This window comes from Haliotis rubra, unplaced genomic scaffold (genome assembly GCF_003918875.1).
Source record: "Haliotis rubra isolate DU_JTF1 unplaced genomic scaffold, ASM391887v1 Scf3, whole genome shotgun sequence".
Classification (NCBI taxonomy): domain Eukaryota; kingdom Metazoa; phylum Mollusca; class Gastropoda; order Lepetellida; family Haliotidae; genus Haliotis; species Haliotis rubra.
In genome coordinates this window covers 6335193-6358768 of record NW_025766968.1, presented here as the reverse complement: position 1 = coordinate 6358768, position 23576 = coordinate 6335193, and the positions used below count along the sequence as shown (strand labels likewise).

The 23576-nt window shown below is 39.1% G+C and overlaps 1 long non-coding RNA gene across 3 annotated transcripts in view; it reads left to right on the top strand.

Moving 5' to 3' along the window:
- LOC124282470 overlaps window positions 1–23576 on the top strand; it is a 209675-nt gene that overhangs the window by 65083 nt on the left and 121016 nt on the right. For 2 of the 3 annotated variants that reach the window (XR_006900163.1, XR_006900165.1), the window contains exon 2: window positions 23338–23482. This is a non-coding gene — a long non-coding RNA (uncharacterized LOC124282470). Of the gene's footprint in view, window positions 1–21455; window positions 21656–23337; window positions 23483–23576 lie in introns of those variants that run through there. The other variant, XR_006900164.1, reaches the window with a different exon arrangement.

The window sequence follows — 23576 nt, the reverse complement described above, 5'->3', positions numbered from 1 at the left end:
TTGTGTCTCATGGCATTTTAAAAAAACTCTTGGTTGTTAGAGTGGATTTATTTTTTTTACTTAATCCTTTAATGGGTTAAACTATTACAGAAAATTTGATTCCAGCACACCATGCAATCTTTTGGCCATATTCCCAATAGCTGAAGGTATGAAACACTGAGCCCAGTGTCATGGTGACTGTGTCCAGGGCCGTTTAACTTTCACTTGCTATGGCATGTTAGTCTGTCATACAGACCATGGAGCAAACATATCCAAGAAAGCCCACGCAAGTCTAGAAAAGCCAACGCTTCTGAAAATGAAGGGGCGGGCGGGTAGCCTAGTGGTTAAAGCATTTGCTCGCCACGCCAAAGACCCGGTTCGATTCCCCACATGGGTACAATGTGTGAAGCCCATTTCTGGTGTCCCCTACCACGATATTGCTGGAATATTGCTAAAAGCGGGCGAAAACCATACTCACTCACTCACTCACTCTGAACATGAAGAAAGTCTCATGGCTCCTTTCCATTAGATTTTATTTTTGTGTGCTATGAACCTTTTTCTGTAATATATGTTCATTTCAAAGACTAGTTGTTAGTCTAATGGCATGTAGAAACAAACTGAACAAATTTGAGTTTAAAAGTTTGTATCTACAATGCTTTAAAATACTAAAAATATGTTGGGATGAGTTGATTAGTGTTAATGGGTCATGAGAAACAAAAAGTACATTTGAGAAGATTTATGAGTATTTTATGTGGCGGAGATGTGTGTGTCCTGGTGGTCAGTATTTGTTACAAGCCTGTCTACCACTGTGCAGCTGGAGATAGGTCAGTATGTGTTACAAGCCTGTCTACCACTGTGCAGCTGGAGATAGGTCAGTATGTGTTACAAGCCTGTCTACCACTGTGCAGCTGGAGATAGGTCAGTATGTGTTACAAGCCTGTCTACCACTGTGCAGCTGGAGATAGGTCAGTATGTGTTACAAGCCTGTCTACCACTGTGCAGCTGGAGATAGGTCAGTATGTGTTACAAGCCTGTCTACCACTGTGCAGCTGGAGATAGGTCAGTATGTGTTACAAGCCTGTCTACCACTGTGCAGCTGGAGATAGGTCAGTATGTGTTACAAGCCTGTCTACCACTGTGCAGCTGGAGATAGGTCAGTATGTGTTACAAGCCTGTCTACCACTGTGCAGCTGGAGATAGGTCAGTATGTGTTACAAGCCTGTCTACCACTGTGCAGCTGGAGAGACGTCCACTGGGGTGAGGGCCTCCCTCCAAGTGTTTCAGGTTATGTTTAGTAAATAAACAAAGAGTTTGTTGAAAAACATCCCATGTTGATAGAGTTGACACAGGAGTGTGCCATGTTCACTGTAGCCAGATCAAAGTGATGGATTTCACTGTCATTGAATGATGGACACATTTAATCAGGTTTTGGCGAGATGTACTATGGTGATTACTGTCTAAAGAAATATCTCACTTGACCATTACTTCTGCTAATAGTTTAGCCATTTGCTCTGCAAGGGGGACCACTCTCCCAACCTTTCACTGACCCTCACCCTCTCACTCAGCCCTCTCTTACCTACCACCTCTGCCAACAAACCCTTCACTCAACCTCATTCACCCAGACTCACTCACTCACCCTCCCTAACCTTCACTAACCCATCTTAGCGACCACCTCTCTCACTGACCACTTTATCACCTATCCCCTCACTTTAAACCTTCACACTCATTTATTACTCGCTGACTCCACTCTGCTCCACCACAACCTCACCCTTTCACTAATCCCCTCACTTACTCACCGACTCACCCTTCCCCATCCTATCTTACTATTGCATGTACTCATGGGTTTTCCCAGTGTGGTAAACGTCAAAGCCTGTACAAGCTTTCTCACGCATTTGGTGACATACCCTAATATAGCAGAAATTCAAAATGACATTAATATGTTTGAAGTTCAGAGGGTACCCACTCCAGTACTCACACATTCAACCCTTCACTCCTCCACCCTCTTCTCTAGTGATCTACTCACTGACTCATGCCCACTTCCTCCTTCACACTCCTGACCCTGTGACCACCTTGTACACCTCAATCCCCTGCATTATCAAAATGTGCTGCTACATACCATTGAATCCCAATGTACACTGAATATCAGGTATTTGAGCCATGTTATATCTGTCTTTGCTTATTCAGGACAAGTGGTTCTGCTTTCACATGCAATAGACTTTGAATTCCCCAGTAAACTTGCTGATTTTAGATATAGTTGTCAAGGAAATCTCTGATTATAAATTCAGGTACAGTCAGCCAGAATGTATACTGGCACCCACACGATCTGTACTGTGTGAACCCATGACCACATGGCTTAAAACTGGTTTTCAGCAACCCATGCTTGTCCCTTGTGAAGATCCAGATTAGAATTGGTCTTCAGCAACCCATAATGTCCCTTATGAAGATCCGGGTTAGAATTGGTTTTCAGCAACAATGCTTGTCCCTTGTGAAGATCCCAATTAGTATTGGTCTTCAGCAACCCATGCTTGTCCCTTGTGGAGATCCGGGTTAGAATTGGTCATAAAGCAGCCAATGCTTATGGAGAGATCCACTGACAGGATCAGGTGGTCAGGTTTGCTAGGATGTGTTTAGGAATTCAGACTAAGTGCCATTGACAAGCAGTTTGAGACAAAATTGTGATATTGTTTAAAATTTTATTTGTTTGTAGTGTTCTTATTTCCATAAATTTTTGGGAACTATAAATTTTATACCATCACTTTCTCCAGACTTTGGGAATCGGTCCAAGTCTAATGGAAACCCTGTGCACTTAGATTTCAGTGTTATGTAGATTTCAGTGTTATGTGTAGATCAATACTCAGGATGTCAGCTACTGGATTGTTCGGTCTGACATCATACAACAGGAATATTGTTAAGTGGCATTAATTAACAATCAATTCATCATGAAGTTGTAGGGAGGTGGGGTAGCCTAGTGGTTAAAGTGTTAAGCTCATCACGTCAAAGATCTGGGTTTGATTCCCCACATGGGTACAATCGTGAAGCCCATTTCTGGTGTCCCCTCAGTGATATTGCTGGAATATTGCTAAAAGTGGTGTAAAACCAAACTCACTCACTCACTCACTCACTCACTCACTCCTCACTCACTCACTCACTCACTCACTCACTCACTCACTCACTCACTCACTCCTCACTCACTCACTCACTCATGTAGTTGTAGTTGGAGGCAATGTTATAATATTGCACCACAACAGTTAATGGCCTTTTATCTGAAAATATTAAGTTTCAGTTATGGTTGACTGGCTTGGGCTCTGAATAAGCATTCTGTCTGTTTATATATATCTCATAAATAGTTTCTTTTGCTGTATGTTCCAGATGAATATATTTCATTCATTTGACACCTATATTAAGCCAGTTGGAATTAATTTGTAAAATATTCATATGGCGTTACATCAAGTGCATGTATGTGAGCATGCATACATTGAGGCGTGGAATTCTGAATCAAATGCTGTATGTAGCTTGGTTTGCATGACTTGAATATTTTAAATGTTGAGTGAACTCAAATCTTTTAGCTTCAGTTTTGGCTGGCCGAACATCATAAATACTTGACTCTACAAATTTGCATGCACATTGTTGCGAAGTGCAGCAATCTTGAGTGCAGTACTAAACCCCATTTCTCCAAACCTTATATTGCAGGGGCATGGAAACCCTAATTTGCTAGCACCCTTTTTGGTTTAAATCCTTGATTATCTCATATGTTTCTTGGTATATCAGGACCATTACCAATATGATCAACCAGTTCACTCACTCAGTCACCCACCAACCCACCCACTCACCTCACCCACTCACCCACTCACTCCTCACTCACCCACCCACTCACTTACTCACCCACCAACTCACTCCACTCACTCACTCCTCTCCCCATCCACCCACTCACTCACCCACCCACTCACTCCTCACTCACTCACTCACCCACTCACCCTCTCACTCAGCCCTCTCTTACCTACCACCACCTCCCACCAAACCCTTCACTCAACCTCATTCACTCCAGACTCCTCTCACTCACCCTCACTAACCTTCACTAACCCATCTCAGCGACCACCACCTCACTGACCACTTTATCACCTATCCCCTCACTTACTCACCGACTCACCCTTCCCCATCCTATCTTACTATTGCATGTACTCATGGGTTTCCCAGTGTGGTAAATGTTAAAGCCTGTACAAGCTTTCTCACACATTTGGTGACATACCTAATATAGCAGAAATTCAAAATGACATTAATATGTTTGAAGTTCAGAGGGTGCCCACTCAGTACTCACACATTCAACCCTTCTCTCCTCCACCCTGTTCTCTAGTGATCTACTCACTGACTCATGCCCACTTCCTCCTTCACACTCCTGACCCTGTGACCACCTTGTACACCTCAATCCCTGCATTATCACAATGTGCTGCTACATACCATTGAATCTCAATGTACACTGAATATCAGGTATTTGAGCCATGTTATATCTGTCTTTGCTTATTCAGGACAAGTGGTTCTGCTTTTCACATGCAATAGACTTTGAATTCCCCAGTAAACTTGCTGATTTTAGATATAGTTGTCAAAGAAAATCTCTGATTATAAATTCAGGGACAGTCAGCCAGAATGTATACTGGCACCCACATGATCTGTACTGGAACCCATGACCACATGGCTTAAAACTGGTTTTCAGCAACCCATGCTTGTCCTTGTGAAGATACAGATTAGAATTTGTCTTCAGCATCAATGCTTGTCCCTTGTGAAGATACAGATTAGAATTTGTTTTCAATGCAACCCATGCTTGTCCCTTGTGAAGATCCAGGTTAGTATTGGTCTTCAGCATCACAAGCTTGTCCCTTGTGAAGATACAGATTAGAATTTGTCTTCAGCAACCCATGCTTGTCCCTTGTGAAGATCAGGTTAGTATTGGTCTTCAGCATCACAAGCTTGTCCCTTGTGAAGATACAGATTAGAATTTGTCTTCAGCAACCCATGCTTGTCCCTTTGTGAAGATCAGATTAGAATTTGTCTTAACCAACAATGCTTGTCCCTTGTGAAGATCAGGTTAGTATTGGTCTTCAACAACCCATGCTTGTCCCTGTGAAGATACAGATTAGAATTGGTCTTCAGCATCACAAGCTTGTCCCTATGAAGATCCGGGTTAGTATTGGTCTTCAGCATCACAAGCTTGTCCCTTGTGAAGATACAGATTAAAATTGGTCTTCAGCATCACAAGCTTGTCCCTTATGAAGATTCGGGTTAGTATTGGTCTTCAGCATCACAAGCTTGTCCCTTGTGAAGATCCAGATTAGAAACTGGTCTTCAGCATCACAAGCTTGTCCCTTTGTGAAGATACAGATTAGAATTGGTCTTCAGCATCACAAGCTTGTCCCTTGTGAAGATCCGGGTTAGTATTGGTCTTCAGCATCACAAGCTTGCCCCTTGTGAAGATCCAGATTAGAATTGGTCTTCAGCAACCCATGCTTGTCCCTTGTGAAGATCCAGATTAGAATTGGTCTTCAGCATCACAAGCTTGTCCCTTATGAAGATCCGGGTTAGTATTGGTCTTCAGCATCACAAGCTTGTCCCTTGTGAAGACCCAGATTAGAATTGGTCTTCAGCATCACAAGCTTGTCCCTTGTGAAGATCAGGGGTTAGTATTGGTCTTCAGCATCACAAGCTTGTCCCTTGTGAAGATCCGGGTTAGAATTGGTCTTCAGCATCACAAGCTTGTCCCTTTGTGAAGATCCGGGTTAGTATTGGTCTTCAGCATCACAAGCTTGTCCCTTGTGAAGAGCCAGATTAGAATTGGTCTTCAGCATCACAAGCTTGTCCCCTGTGAAGATCAGATTAGAATTGGTCTTCAGCATCACAAGCTTGTCCCTTTGTGAAGATCCAGATTAGAATTGGTCTTCAGCATCACAAGCTTGTCCCTTGTGAAGATCCGGGTTAGTATTGGTCTTCAGCATCACAAGCTTGTCCCTTGTGAAGATCCAGATTAGAATTGGTCTTCAGCATCACAAGCTTGTCCCTTGTGAAGATACAGATTAGAATTGGTCTTCAGCATCACAAGCTTGTCCCTTGTGAAGATACAGATTAGAATTGGTCTTCAGCATCACAAGCTTGTCCCTTGTGAAGATCCGGGTTAGTATTGGTCTTCAGCATCACAAGCTTGCCCCTTTGTGAAGATCCAGATTAGAATTGGTCTTCAGCATCACAAGCTTGTCCCTTGTGAAGATCCAGATTAGAATTGGTCTTCAGCATCACAAGCTTGTCCCTTATGAAGATCCGGGTTAGTATTGGTCTTCAGCATCACAAGCTTGTCCCTTTGTGAAGATCCAGATTAGAATTGGTCTTCAGCATCACAAGCTTGTCCCTTTGTGAAGATCCAGATTAGAATTGGTCTTCAGCATCACAAGCTTGTCCCTTGTGAAGATCCAGATTAGAATTGGTCTTCAGCATCACAAGCTTGTCCCTTGTGAAGATCCGGGTTAGTATTGGTCTTCAGCATCACAAGCTTGTCCCTTGTGAAGATCCCGATTAGAATTGGTCTTCAGCATCACAAGCTTGTCCCTTGTGAAGATACAGATTAGAATTGGTCTTCAGCATCACAAGCTTGTCCCTTATGAAGATCTGGGTTAGTATTGGTCTTCAGCATCACAAGCTTGTCCCTTGTGAAGATAAGGGTTAGAATTGGTCTTCAGCATCACAAGCTTGTCCCTTGTGAAGATCCCGATTAGAATTTGTCTTCAGCATCACAAGCTTGTCCCTTGTGAAGATCCAGATTAGAATTGGTCTCAGCATCACAAGCTTGTCCCTTTGTGAAGATCCCGATTAGAGTTGGTCTTCAGCATCACAAGCTTGTCCCTTATGAAGATCTGGGTTAGTATGGGTCTTCAGCATCACAAGCTTGTCCCTTTGTGAAGATCCGGGTTAGAATTGGTCTTCAGCATCAATGCTTGTCCCTTGTGAAGATCCCGATTAGAATTGGTCTTCAGCATCAATGCTTGTCCCTTGTGAAGATCCGGGTTAGAATTGGTCTTCAGCATCAATGCTTGTCCCTTGTGAAGAGCTGGGTTAGAATTGGTCATAAAGCAGCCAATGCTTATGGAGAGATCCACTGACAGGATCAGGTGGTCAGGTTTGCTACGATGTGTTTAGGAATTCAGACTAAGTGCCATTGACAAGCAGTTTGAGACAAAATTGTGATATTGTTTAAAATTTTATTTGTTTGTAGTGTTCTTATTTCCATAAATTTTTGGGAACTATAAATTTTATACCATCACTTTCTCCAGACTTTGGGAATCGGTCCAAGTCTAATGGAAACCCTGTGCACTTAGATTTCAGTGTTATGTAGATTTCAGTGTTATGTAGATTTCAGTGTTATGTAGATCAATACTCAGGATGTCAGCTACTGGATTGTCCGGTCTGACATCATACAACAGGAATATTGTTAAGTGGCATTAATTAACAATCAATTCATCATGAAGTTGTAGGGGCGGTGGGGTAGCCTAGTGGTTAAAGTGTTATGTTCCAGCTCATCACGCCAAAGATCTGGGTTTGATTCCCCACATGGGTACAATGTGTGAAGCCCATTTCTGGTGTCCCCCTCAGTGATATTGTTGGAATATTGCTAAAAGTGCTAGCACCCTTTAGGTTTAAATCCTTGATTATCTCATATGTTTCTTGGTATATCAGGACCATTACCAATATGATCAACCAGTTCACTCACTCAGTCACCAACTCACCCACCAACCCACCCACTCACCTCACTCACCCACTCACTCACCCACCCACTCACTCACTTACTCACCCACCAACTCATGCACTCACTCACCCATCCACCCACCCACTGACTCACTCACCCACTCACTCACTCACTCCACTCACTCCACTCACTCACTCACCCACTCACTCACTCACTCACCCACTCACTCACTAGTACTCAGCCCCCACCAATCCACTCACTTACTTGCCCTCATGTAGATTCATCAGAAATATTAAAGTTTTATTTCTGCTGAGGATGTCAACTCTCCGTTGTTGCAGAGAAAGCCATTAGTGGAATTTGTCTGTTTCTTCCCTTATAATCATACTGGCAACTACACTACCTTTGGTAATGTTGACCTAAGTACTCAAACAAAGTCGGCTTGTCCTGGAGATCCATGCTGTTGTCCATGCTCTACACCATCACTCACTTGCTCACTTAATCAAAATCTGCACAAATAGGACATAAACCTGCCAAAAATAATTCAACAATCTCCACCATTCCACCTGAAAAAGTCCCACCAGTTCCCATCCCCCATGGTGAGAGGAGGTAAAGTGACTTGACTGGTCTCCAACTGTGATAAACATAGCCCTGGCAATATGGGTGTTGACCACTATGGAGGTCAAGTGGCCAGTTACCCACTGTGATGTCACAGAGGCCATTTACAACAGTGTGTGTGTGAGTGTTAGCACACTGATGGACAACTGGGGGCCGTTAACAGCTCAGGGGACACCAACATGAAGGGGGATACATTTTATGGCGTTAATATTGCTTTGAAAGTGGGCAGGGATTTTCTAATGAGATTAATGGGGTATCATGACTAACGGTTGGTGGTGAGAGTTATGGCTTCAGCAGCTGACTTTGATAGATCTGGATGAATATAGAAGTGTCTCTGATGGGGTATACCTCTGTGTAGTATATATCATGTTCTGTATAACATTAGGCCAATCTTTGTAATAGGTATAATGAATATCTTGATTGTTAAGAAACGCATTAACCTATTAAAGTATCATGCTGGCAAAATATTCTAAAAGAAATGCTCATTCTCAAGAGCACTGTGGGATATTTTCCATTTTTAAATGTATAATCCTTTACCTTGTGTTCTATAATTGAACTCAGATTCTATTATCCTGTTATGAGCTAAAAGCACTTGCCTATAAAAGGATGGTTTATATATGAAGAAATATGAAACAATTATCAATAAGTACGTTATCTCAAGGGTAGTTATGAATAATCTCTCTTCATTATTCATACCATGCTTTACCGATGGGACCCGTGAAGATCCGGGGTAGAATAGATCTTCAGCAACCCATTCTTGTCATAAAAGGCGACTATGCTTGTCGTAAAAGGCGACTAACGGGATCGGGTGGTCAGGCTCACTGACTTGGTTGACACATGTCATCGGTTCCCAATTGCGCAGATCGATGCTCATGCTGTTGATCACTGGATTGTCTGGTCCAGACTCGATTATTTACAGACCACCATCATATAACTGGAATATTGCTGAGTGCGGCGTAAAACTAAACTCACTCACTCACTCACTTTACCAATGGTAAGAAATATACATCTGAAACCCTCCACACTTCTGAATCTTAGATGTCTGCAATTACCATGTTGAGAAACTACATCCTTAGGAATTGACACGAACCCATTTTGTTTTCTAAAACATAAATAAAAATGACAAAAAGGCTTAATACCCACATGTCATCACAAGATGATGGTGTTTATAGAATGTTATTTCATGGGGTGTGATATGATTTATATCAAATGCTCCTTTCACTGGCACATGATCTACACCATCACAAAGTGTACATACAGTATCAGTGTCTCCCTCTTCTCGGCTGCTGTCTGGCTCAGACCTTCATGCAGCCTCCCTGGAATGTAGACTGGAGAAGTCCTCATTTTTTTAATATAATGTATGAATAATTCAGCGATTAACACAGTGCTCTTTTTATTTGGTATTTTTTAGTATTTGATGGTAGCAAATTTCCTTTTGAATGTGAAAATTTTGTGCTTTGAATTTTAGAACACCCTCAAATCTTAAAAATTCAGTTTGTAAAATTGATGCACTTTCTCTCCATGTGAACTTTCACAGTTATGACACAGACATGATAGTACTCTGGAATGCTAGGACACCTCTCTGGAATGCTAAGATGTCATGATAAACGAATGACGTCATGTGGCAACTGAACCCACCTGGTTAGCAGAATTGGGAGAAAAGAAATAATAATTAATTATTATGATATCAAATCAATGTTGTATCCATTTTGTCAAGCCCAATCAGATCCATCTCATTTGTGAGATGAATGCAAAAAGTGCTTCCCAGAAAGTTGTAAATGAACAATGAAACGTCCAGTTGATTTGGGAGAATATGTTTAACATCTACCAATAAGATGCACCATCCACTCCAGATCGTTAAACTATGTTTAGGATCTGAGACATTTTTAAAAATAAATGTATTGAGTATTTTTAAGCATTCAGAGCACCCCAAGGATGACCAAACACAATATATTTTGGGTTATTTTTAGTATTTTTTAAATTCATATAAGAAGCTGGGACTACTTACAGTCTAGCCCCTTCCCAGCCAGCCAGGGTTTAATGCACTAACATACATGACCAGATGGTAATGGATCTCATGTCTCTCTTCTATAGAAACCTATTAAGTGTGAGAGAGGATCACTTTATGTGTTCTGGGTAGAGACAAATGTGGGTGACCAGGTCGGATGGTCTGGAGATGTTGCAGTTCGGGGCAGACTGATTCATGTATCCTGGACATCAAGGTGACAAATGGCAATTAAACAGATCACATTGTACACAAGGATTTATATGCTATAATTCACTTTCCTACTCATATGAAAAATGAAAAGGGTGATTTAGGTGAGATGGTACAGCATTTACTCATCATGCTAATGACTGCCATTTGATTTCTGTACATGCCTAGAGTTTATAGTTTGGGTTTCAGTGTTCCAGCTACCAGTGAACTCCGAGGTGACTCAGGTTTAGGATGAGCCCTTAGCAGTTGAGTTGAGTTGGGTTTTGCGTCACATTGGCATTATTCCAGCCATATAGCAGTATTGTTTGTAGTTAGGGGCACTAGTCTGCCTCAGTCCCTGAACCACATAATGTTCCTAATGCCTAGCACTCGCTGCAGTGCTGAAGCCTAGGATTTCTCCAGGTTCAGATTTTCCCAGATCTCCCAACTTACTGGGGCTCTTTTTCAATTTGAATGGGTACATTTGTTACGATCAAACTTATATATACATTTACTCCCCATCAAAAGTTTAGACTCACTTAAAACACTCACTATATGTTACATATATATATATGGTTACATCGAAGTTTGATTTCTCCACTAACTTGGGGGAACAGGCTGCAAACCTCATGCAGATGAACTGCACGAGGATCATGCATAAAATTGCTGAAAAGCATGTGGAAATATCGTGCATGTGAACAGCTGTGTTTTGGTGTAAAGTTTTGTTGAGAATACGCCAATTTACACTGATTTTTATCATTTATTGAACTCATGGCAATAATATTTTTAACATTACGAATCTGTTTTACAATACATAAGTTCATGTGTAAACAGCACCTTTTTAAACAGTATGGAATATTTTGCAAAATTTAGATTTGATCAGTTGACTGAAGTAAGTGGCTACATTTCCACTAGTGAGTCCAAACTTTTGATGGCAAGTATATATTCAGGAACTAAGTGTTAGTCTAGTAGGGGCACCTAAAATGGATAATATGGTCCAGGATTTAGTGACCTCGTTGATTGCATGTCGGTCAACTCTTACAGTGTGAAATATTGCTCATCATGTCAATCACTGGATTGTCTGGTTGAGACTGATTAGTTACAAGCCCAGTTACATCACTGTCATATTGTTGGGTGTAGAGGTAAACAATCTTGGCAGCAGCAGACAAACATATGTATCTGCCTCAAATGATTCACGTATAAATTTAACAACTTATTAATATATGTTTACTGAAATCATATAATATATATTAATTTGGAATAACATTTATGTAAGTAATTAATTTGAATTAAATCTCTGTGCGGTCCATGGTTATTGATAATTATCTAAATTAACTCACAGTAAATGAATATATGTTCATTTTTAATTCTTTTTGATCCCTTGTGAACCAGTTAAGCTTGAAATCATTGCCATGAAAGCACCCCCAACATGTCTGTACATCAGATGTAACGTCCTGAATCTCAGGATATCTATTCAACTAATGGCCACATGTATTCTGGGAGGGTGCTGAAGGCAATGCACATATGGCCGATGTACACATTCTTGATTTATCAATTATGACATTGATTGACATTGTTTATGTAATTCGTGAAGGAGGAGGTATTTCTCCTGAAGGGATGGACCTAAGTGGAAGAGAAGGGAAACCTGTTTCTAGCCATCTAAGAATATGCATGTTCCATCATGTGATGTTGTCCATGACATTCTTTATGCATGAACTACAATGCCATGACTCAAGTATGCTGCTCAAAAGAAGTTAAGGACCATCCAGATCTTTCATATGACTCTTGACTCATTAGCAACAGTAATATGAAATCTGTGGGTGGTCCTTAAGTTCGTTTGAGTGCTATACATCTTGAAAAAAGAAAAGCATTTGTATCATGCCATTCCATAAAAATAGCTAGTTTTTCAAGTCAGATGGAATTTTTCGTCCAAACACATTCATCTTTGTTTACAAAATGACACGCTCATTTTATAAAAACTAACATTCAGGGGTTTTTTCCACTTGTTTCTGACCAATAGTTATTTGAAAACCCTTTCAATCTTTCCCCTGATTGTTTGAATCATGCATGCTTCTAAAGGTATGACTGACTGACTGACTGAAATTAGTTTTACGTCGCTTTTAGCAATATTCCAGCAATATCACGGCAGGGGGACACCAGAAATGGGCTTCACACATTGTGCCCATGTGGGAATCAAACCCGGGTCTTCGCCGTGACGAGCCAACGCTTTAACCACTAGGCTACCCCACCGCCCCTCTAAAGTTAAGACCCATTGGAGAAACATACAGTGTTTTTTCATCTTGTACCTGATCATCATGGACATTTTGTGCATGACATAGTGTCCCGAGTCTAGATATGTCCAAGGCTACACAGACAACACAGTGAAGGAGGGATGATGCCTGCCATTCCACACTTTTTAAAATGAATGTGCACTATCAAGTAGACACAGTTGCCTAAATTAATTGAACACATTTTTAGGAATCTGAGAAATATGTTATTCCTCATTCTTGTTCAGTTCCTCAGGAATACATAACCTCCATGTAAATCTTCCAGCTTGTGTTTTTAGGAAACAGACAAGCAAACAATGTTTGGCTGCAGTTATTACATATTTTTCTAAACAGCTTCATTGTTAACTTGAGATTTATTGGTGCAGCTGTAATAAATCTTGTAGGTTTTAATAACAGGAGATCTGAAACTTATTGGTAGCAGAAAGATTGTGAGTTTTTGGATATTACTCATGTAATTGGCCATCGTTGCATCTCAATTTTAAGCCTTGAACCTTTTTTAAGCTTAAATAAATAACATGTGAAAGTTTGTTACATATTTATCATAGTTTTTAGAGGTGTAATTTCTTAAGGTTTACTGAAAGGAAATATTTACTGTTGTAAACCAGAGATTTATCCAGGAAATGATAAATAGACAATGAAAACTATCAAAACTCTATGCTTCCAATGAAACAAGATCAGACATCAGGACTCCCCAGTCAGTAGCCCATGACAGAGAATAAATGTTGCATCTTATGTTAAAAAAATGTGAGAATGATTGCCAATTTCAAAACTAAGTTTTATTTCAAACAAAGACAATCCCTTCCCTGTTTAGTGTTTATACTGTATTTGCAGTCAGTACATTGGTCACCATGGGACCCCCACATGCCTGGACCCCACAAAACATTACTCAGAATGACAACAACAGAGGTAAATCCCTGGGCATGGCCTGTATGAGGTATGCCAGTGACATGTGAATGTCATGTAACAGCAACTGTGTAGAATGTTTACATTACCACTATAAGTTGTAAAACTTGCTTGTTGTGACAGGAAACATTTCCCCTGAGAATGCAGAAAAATACCTGGATTCTTTGAGCACCTCAATTACTGATCCTTGCTGAAAAAACAACAACATATTTTACGTAAATTAATACTTTATGAAGATAACTCTTTACAAGAACATGGAATGTAGATTGTTGGTTAATTGGATAAAACCAATGTCAGTTTGTTAATCTCTCAGGGGTGGTAGCGTGGTCCAGTGATCAAGGTGCTTGCCTGTCCTGCTAAACACTGGGGTTCTATTCTTTGGTGGGAGCCCTTTTATAGTATCATCATGATGCTATGGCTAGAATATTGCTAAAAGAAGCAGAAAACACACATTACAGAAAAAAAAAGACTCCATCTATTAACTCTGTGTTTTTTAAATGCCACAACTGGGATATTAAAGTATCAAATTTACCCTGTTAAGAGCCTTTTTGTCTGCTATCGATCTGAGAAAATGTTTTGAAATTATTTCTCTTATCGTGCTTATTGTTTAGTCGATATAACAATTTCTCATTGAAATGTTGTAGGAAAGTAATCTCAGCTTAGAAAAAGGTTGCGTAAGATGTCTGGCAACTCCCATGAAGTCTTGTAGCACCAATGGGTGAAAATGAGGATTGAACCAGGACATAATGAAATATATTGATTCCTCACAGAATGATGTGTGTTAGAGTGTGTGTGGTGCATTGTTATCAAACATGCACTGATTGATCTTACAACTGGTAACAAAGTGATCTGAACCTAAAAGAAAGTTCAGCATCTTCTTAGAAGTGATGTTCTGCATCTTATCAAAACTCCAGTCAATTGTGCCCTGATGGGAATTATATGAAATATGAAGACATTAGCTGGAAAAGCTTTATATAACAGCGCTGGAAATTAACTCAAAAGCTTCGCTAGCCATGGTGGCTAGTAATCATTTCCTGGTCCATGGGAACATAAAGTAATTAACATACGCTCATCTTCTTGAAGATTGTAAACTGTATGTACTTACTCATGTACAGTTTATGAGACTGTTCTCATAAAATTGACTGCTTGAAATCTTAAAGAGATGTCTTTTTAAACAGTCTGAAATCACTTTGCTTCCAGATGGTAATCTTCACACTGTATATCTGTGATTGCTTGGGACTTTAATAATGTATACATCACACCAGGTTTTCCTTTAAAACATTTACCAGCAACACACCAGCAGCACAAGTTTCCTTCTCACTTACTATGGTTAGATCTGGATGCCACTTTCAAAAGTTGTTAAGTTTTTATCATATTAATTTGGAGCTTTTTTCACCTTACTTATTGACAAATATATTTTTCAAATTTTGACAGTGTTCAGTGAAGGGCAAGAAGGACACATAGTCAGCATGCAAACGTTTAGACTTTGCTCCCACTTTAGCTGACACACAATGAAACAGCTAAAACTCTATGCTAAACTCACCTTTTTAACATTAAATTCAATGGTAATTCAATTATAGTTTACATATTACCGGGTACATACTACCTTACAAGTTTCTTTTGTCAAGAGCTCAGTAGCATATGAGACAGTACATCCTTGTCCCGACAAGCACCAGAAACAAATACTACTGACTGGTCCATGGATTTGCTAACCCTTTTCACAAACACCTGGTTAGACTTGCAAAAGTCTGTCGGGGAATAATTAATAGGTTAAATGAAAAATTATAAAAAAGTATTAACAACAGACTTTTTGTACTGTACGCTTATCTGGATTTGTCTCTTTAAAGGAAAGAATTACTATACGCCCATGGTCTTAGTATTCAGTACAGCCTTGGAGCAAGGCAACACCTGGTGTCAGCACTGAATTTCAGTAATCCATACACATAATTTCCAGGGCTGTTTTGCCCTCTACACACAAAAGGAATCTCCATCTGGGGACAGTCAACACTGGGTATTCTCTTGCACTGACGTTTTTTATTCACTGACTTGTTTGATCAGCATTTTACTGAAGTGATTCATTATACTTGTTCAGTGTTTATTTTGGATGTTTACAATCAAAACAAGACAGCTCACTACATACCTCATCCACTAAAGTACAAATTGCAAAAATCTTGTTCATCTTCATCAAGGCTATGTCGATGCTAATGAAGCTTTTGTGTTAATTTCCTTCATTGACCTGGAGTATTTATTCCTTGATTAGTTACAGTACATGCTAAGGTAAAAAGTTCACTGTGCAAGCATAGCTCCAATATATAATAACTGTTCTAGCCTGAAGCTGCCAATGCTTCACCTTTTCTTTGAATATGTGCTAAAAATCTATAAAAGATGAGTGAGACCCATTAAAAGGGTCAGGGTTTTTGTAGCCGTGTGTGTAGAATTTCATTCAGCTGTCATTGATCGACCTCCAAGATTATCAACATCAAAAGCCTTGTCAAAAATGTGATGATTTCATATCCAAATATCTCAATATTGGTCCTTCCTTGACAATATTTGCAAACAGAGCGTGGTTTCCGCAAGTATTTATTTTCAAATTTTATTTGCCTACCAGTGAAAGGAGTATACGCACATTTGTCCATTGTTGGAGATATTTGTTTACACAGGCCTTGAGCTCCATGAGGTACAAGTCAAAAGATACGGTTAGCTTTGCTTTTGGCCTTTGTGACCTGAGTTTATTGGTTTGGTATGTGGTAATCTGGCCTGAAAAGTGTTGGGTTTTGTGCTATGTAAGACGGCTTGAAAGCTTTTGTGTGAATGGTCAAGCGTTTTGATTTCGGGGGGCTGTAATATGGAATATGATAACGCTAGGACACTTTGTTGGTAATACCCCATGCCTTTGTTGATGACATGAAGTTGTTGTTTTTCAGCAAATAGATCAAATTATTCTTAAATTTACTTAAGACCCCAGGGTGTGTTCATACCAGGTTTTAGACGTTATTTTGACATCCATTTGTGTACAGACGATCATGATAGTATCCCATAGAACAGGCGGATCCATTAGGGCCGTACTCCAATGGAGCACAGGGGATATACTGCGTATCTTATGTCATTGATGCAGCCGATTTTGTATGGGAAGTTTTCATTGATTTAGGGGCTGATGGAATGTTGTAGATGGAAATGGAACCTTTTGAAGAATGTAGTTCAGACAATTTGCGGTTTAATAGATTGGAAGACTTTATATACTACTGTTAGAATATATCTGTGCAGATGGCTGGCCTGGAATGGAATTCAACATACAGGAAATATATAGAGTAACAGCATTAGCAAGTATGTGTATAAATCTTGATTCAAGTTCTTAATACACAATATGTTACAGTGCTAAATGTACACATGACCATCATTACCACTTATTGGTGCCAAAGGTAGACCAACTTCTAGCCACTGTAATGAAAACAATTTACAGAAGCTTGTGATTCATTATTTGAAAGTATTGAAAAGCGGCCCTGAGATACTTCATTGTCAGAGCCTGAAAATGCAGTATTTTGGACTTAAAAAACATTATTGATTTTGGACTTAAAAAACACTATTGACTTTCTTGGGATGTATTGGAAATATTTGTTCCATGGACTCAATGATAGACTAGCGTCAATGATGCCATAATTCTTGCTGCCATTGCAGTACTATCATTCAAGTAATCGGTATGATATATTTATCATTTTAAAAGTCACCATGTTGCCGTGATCCTGGTTACCATATTGATGGCTGATGACAAACCCAGCAACCATTATGATTCTAGAAGCAACCATAGTTCCATGATCCTGGCTACCATATTGATACCTGATGACAAACCCAGCAACCATTATGATTCTAGAAGCAACCATAGTTCCATGATCCTGGCCACCATATTGATACCTGATGACAACCATATTGATACCTGATGACAAACCCAGCAACCATTATGATTCTAGAAGCAACCATAGTTCCATGATCCTGGCTACCATATTGATACCTGATGACAAACCCAGCAACCATTATGATTCTAGAAGCAACCATAGTTCCATGATCCTGCATGATCCTGGACTACCCAGCATTGATGGCTGATGATCCTGGCCACCATATTGATACCTGATGACAAACCCAGGGAAGTTTTGGTAGCCTAGTGGTTAAAGTGTTCCATGATCCCATTGTCATGACAAACCCAGCAACTATTAAGCAAGACCCCATTAGGTTAGATTCCCACATGGGTACAATGTGTGAAGCCCATTTCTGGTGTCCCCCGCCTTGATACAGCTGGAATATTGTTAAAAGCGGCGTAAAACCATAGTTCTGAACTCACTCACTCACTATTGATGGCTGATGACAAACCCAGCAACCATTATGATTCTAGAAGCAACCATAGTTCCATGATCCTGGCTACCATACTTACTGTGATACCATGGTTCTAGAAGCCACAATGTTGCCGTGATCCTGACAAGCATAATGCTACCTGATGATGATCAAACCACCCACACAGATACCAGGATTCTAGGAGCCAACGCTGACAGTAATCTTCCCATCATGTATTAAGATGTTTTGACAAATTTCAACAATAGTTGTTTTGTTCAATTTTTATTTAAAAAATCATTCTGAAATGAAATTTCACACAAATGCTTTTAAAAGCTGAAATACTATTATTTTCATTATTTTTACCCTGCTTCGTCTCATTATTGGAAATTCTTCAATAAAACCCACCACTCTAATACCATCCAGTCTTCCCTTCTTAACAAGGGAAATTTGCAATTCTTGAATTGATTTCAGCCCTAAGTGCCATTGGCCGGCCCTCAATGGGGTCAATTTAGATGCTGATGAACAGCAAGATTTTTAAACACACTCCACATGGCACACAAGGACTTTTCCTCTGTTGGAGTGGTCATCCAGATAGTTTAAAGTTTGGAAAGCTCTCATCCATGTTTCTAAATCGGTGTTTACTTTAAGATTTATTGATGATTTGATTGACATTTTGAAGGTATGCTTATGTTTGTGCATGCGTCAAGTTAGGTGGGTTAATAAAACTGCTGAACATGTTGACTCAATATCTTACAATAAGTACATGTAGTGAAATAAGGACATCATCATTACTGTACCAAGGGTTTTCATTTTAAATGAATACATTTGTTTTTAAATCTGTTTCTGCATCATCTTCCACATCATGCTGTTTCTCCAGTTTGGTGCACACTAAAGGCAGGTAACTCTCAGTGTACTCTGGTGTATAACAACCTGTAATAATTTGTGAGAAAGCCTTTAGTGGGAATGCCTGATCAGGATCTAAACCTGGTTTTCAAAGTCAAGCTCCTGTGTAAACATTTGTTAAAGAAACAACTTGAAATGTGACAAATTTTGAAAATTTCAACATTTGATTAAATATATATTTTACACTGCTGGGTGTACGATTCTTTACTGAAACAAGTATTTCAGAAGATTTATCTTAAATTTACACTGACATTTTGTTAATTTTTCGAAACTGCCTTTGTGCATATTAAAATAACTTAAGTAACACAAAAAATGAAATTGTACTGGCCTTACATGCTACTTTACCTTACATGCTACTTTACCTTACATGCTACTTTACCTTACATGCTACTTTACCTTACATGCTACTTTACCTTACATGCTACTTTACCTTACATGCTACTTTACCTTACATGCTACTTTACCTTACATGCTACTTTACCTTACATGCTACTTTACCTTACATGCCACTTTACACATGCTGCTTTACCTTACTTGCTACTTTACCTTACAACTTTACATGTTAATCATGAAAGGTCACATAATAATGCTATTCTCTCATCTCACATAATGACCATAAAAAAGAACATTATCTGCAAGTTCTCAAACAAATGTACAATGGACAATTTAGCTTCCATTACTGAAAATAAAGATATATTTAACTCTAGTTTCAATATATTTAATGACATTTTAATGGAAACCTTACACTATTTGTATTTTAGAGATTTATTGTCAGTCTTGGTTCAAGCCTTCAGTGACATATTGTTGGATACTCAACACACCGACCTGCTACCCACTTGCCTCTAGGCCTGAAAGGCTTTCAAGCAGAACCTTCAAACTAACATCTGTATCATTGCTATGATTCTCACATTCAAATTTTGTTACAATCTAATTCAGCAGGCAGTATAAATATATTTTCATGCATAAGAAGAATTTAACCTACTCGTTACATTTAACTGCATCTCATTCAGTAGGTATGTAATTAGTAGATAATTTGTTGAATAAGCATGACCTATTCTCATAACCCCTGCCCCCAAAAGACATCCTGCACACGATCTCGTTTGAATTTCAATTATTGTTAAAATGCTTTATCATCTAAATGTACTGTGTTTCACATAGGGAAAATATGATGACAAAAGGTAAATAATGCACTCGATTCCATGGCTGTAATTAACGTCTTTATCAGAACAAAGATATTAGTGAGTAACAGGGACGACAGTAATCAATATTTAGGAACACACCCAAACTTAAATAGCAACATGATACTCCAGAATGCGTTTACTTTTTGTTGTAACAAGGTGCAAGTTGCAGTCATTGTTGTAGGAATTATTGAATCACAACAGGGCATCTCAGAGGAAGAAGGATGGCAGGACTTGTTCTCTGTCAGCAGTCTTTCTCTTATCTCATCATCTGATATGTGTTTTTGCATTTTCATTTGTCTGGCTATTAAGGTGTTATCAGATAATGCATTTACTTAAAGCAATATGTCACCATGGACAAGAATGGAATTATGAAATAAATGTAGAAAATTTTAAAATTTTATATTTAGTAAATAACGTTTTTTTTCTTTGAATTTGATGTGATCAATGATCTGTATGCAACCTTGAAAAAAACATGTTAAAAGTACTGAAATTAATTACACTTGGTTTTTTTAGTTAATTTAACTTGGATGGCAAACTACCTGCTGTTCGTGTGTAATTAATATAGACTGAATCCATTTGATGAATTTGATGAGTTCAGTAATAACATCATTGTGATGATTATGACTCTGCTTCCTGGCTGAATTCCTGGTTTGCTGGAGGTATTAAAATTTGAACGTACATTTTCCAATTTGCAATGAACAGAACTTCAGCTAACACACCAGGTACAGACTTCTCCAGCTAACATATGTTGTTCAGAATCTGATTTGATGCCCCCAGTTTTCAACTTTTTCTAACCTTTCCTGATACACCTTGATAAAACTTAGGTTATTGAGAGTTAAACCATGAAGAAGTTTCATAACATGTAGGTATTACATCTGTTGAATCTTTAAATTCAGCTCTTACAACGAACAGAAACACACTTAATAGAGGGGCGGTGGGGTAGCCTAGTGGTTAAAGCGTTGGCTCGTCACGCCATAGACCCGGGTTCGAATCCCACATGGGTACAATGTTTGAAGCCCATTTCTGGTGTCCCCCGCCGGGATGTTGCTGGAATATTGCTAAAAGCTGCGTAAAACCAAACTCAGTCAGTCAGTCACTTAATAGAACTTAGCTAACACACAAATCTCTTCCTTGAGATAATCCAGCTAATGTATATCATTCAGAATCTGATTTGATGCCCCAATACTGCCAGATGATAGTGTGAAGAAATCATTGAGATACAGTTTTATTGAGCTGGAGCATCCTTTATCCTTTATCACCCCCTGCAGTCATATCAACCACCTCGTTACCTGGCTGCTATAGAGGGCCGGCCAGTATTGTGAACTTGGAGGAGTCGGGTCAGGGGTCACCGAGCCTGCCGATCCAAGTGCTGTCATCCACTCACACCTGTAACGAGCGGTCTCTAGCCAGGTGTATCTGTTTGACCGTCAGTAGCTGATTCTCGTGGTCAGTGTTTGGATGTATTGTCAAGGGACGCTAGCGTAATCGTGCGGCTGTGTGTGACTCGGTTTTGTATCAGTGGATGGACATTTAGCAGAGTAGGCAGGTATGTGGTTTGAGTGGCATATTTGCGTGTGGGATATTTGTGGGGCATGTAAGAAGGAGTAGGACAGGTATGTGATGGCTGGCAATACTTGCTATACACTGTAGTGTTGACTGTTGCGTGTTCTTCCCACACTGGAATACCATCTCAGTTCAATACATTTCCTCAAGTAGTACTGACATAAATCTATACATATATATTTACTGATTCAGCTATTCATTCACTCAAACATACAGTATATATTTCTCTACAGCTGATCCATAATCAGTAAATATATAATACGTAACATTACATCAGCACCTCAAGTTGTAAAAGTTTCCTTCACAGTTGGAAAGTGTGCATAAATGTCATTAAGTTTTCATTTTAAGTCTTCAATTTTAAAACATGGCAAAAACATTTTTAATATATTTTAAAGATGTGCTATCGCTGTGAAGTATCATTCATACTTCTGTCATTACTTTTTATTTGTTGCTTTCACTTCCGAGTATCATAATCGTGTAAGATTTTATGTCCAGTTTTGATCTCAGTACATTTTTCATGAGTCCAGTATTTTTTTATTTTGAACAAAATTAAACCTGATCCCATAAACAAGTTAAACTATTTTTTTCATTCTATGCGTTGAGATTTATGATTGCCTTATCGAGGAAGCTTGTGATATCATAACAAGGCGTGAATCTCTCTAGGTCGTAGAGTATGTAAGTCAGGATGAGAGCCCTGGTCCGTCCTCCGTGTGTACAGACAGTTTACAATGTTCACAGTGGAGACATGCAGCAAGGATGGTGCATGCACTGAGGCGGACACACCGGTCTTAGGCCAGACACTTGTGATTTTGCCCTTAAAATTTTGTATAGATTAATTGGGACAGTAAAGGTAGGGGAAGATTACCAGCTGTGACGATGATGGGGAGGTTTAAAGGGGGACCTCAAATACTATGGGGTAGTACTGAAGTTATGCTGTCAAGGTCTGACTGAACTGGTGGGTACTGAATTCTTTGGGTGAAGCTGTGCAATTATCAATTGTTAAGAATTGTTAAAGTCTAAATGGTTATAACACAAGTGTATGAGTGACATGTCTGTTTATACATCATATCAGATTTATAAACAAATATTATTAACATTAAGCTCTGACCCTTCAAATCCATATAAACACATTTTTGCAGATCTTTCACTCTTCCTTGGGTCAAATTTAATATTTCCTTTAACTTCACAGATCTCTTCATTTCAGTAAAATAAAATACAATACTGTCGTAATAAATGCTATAAACTTTTAAAACTCCTGTAAGTGTCTTCTCAGAAGCTACAGGATATAGGAAGATAAAGGTTTGGTATGATGTCTAGCAATACTACGGTCCCATTAATTCACAGAAGACAATTTTGTACAAAATATTAATAAATATCCTTGTACACTGTGTTATAATTTATAGTTATTCACAAATGGTTCTTCCTCCAAACTGCAAGCACAGTAGAACTGAAACTTTGTCGGGATGTACATTATTTTAGTATGACATGGATTTGTCATTTGTGAACCTATTAAAAGCACACTTCCTTAATTGATAGGCACGAAAATATGTCACAACATTTTAATTTTAAGTCACTCAGGTCAAGAGAACTACAACAAAGTTTTTCTGATGTAAATTACTACTTTGACTTTGAGCAATATTCACGTTCTCCTTCTATTTATTGCAGGTTTAGATACTGCATTTTGTCATCCCTTGAAAGTGACATCACCACCAGCCTTTCACGGGGATTAACTTTACGTGGTGTCCCTGTGCCTCTGACTTTTCCATGTGGGGAAGTACCATTGGATTGTACCTGTATTTGCATATCGGAGGTGAGTAATGTGCCCGTTGTTTTTGTGTGACAGTGTTATGGCCGAGAGATAGGTTGTGTCACATAACAGTACATAACACAGACAGTTTATTGTT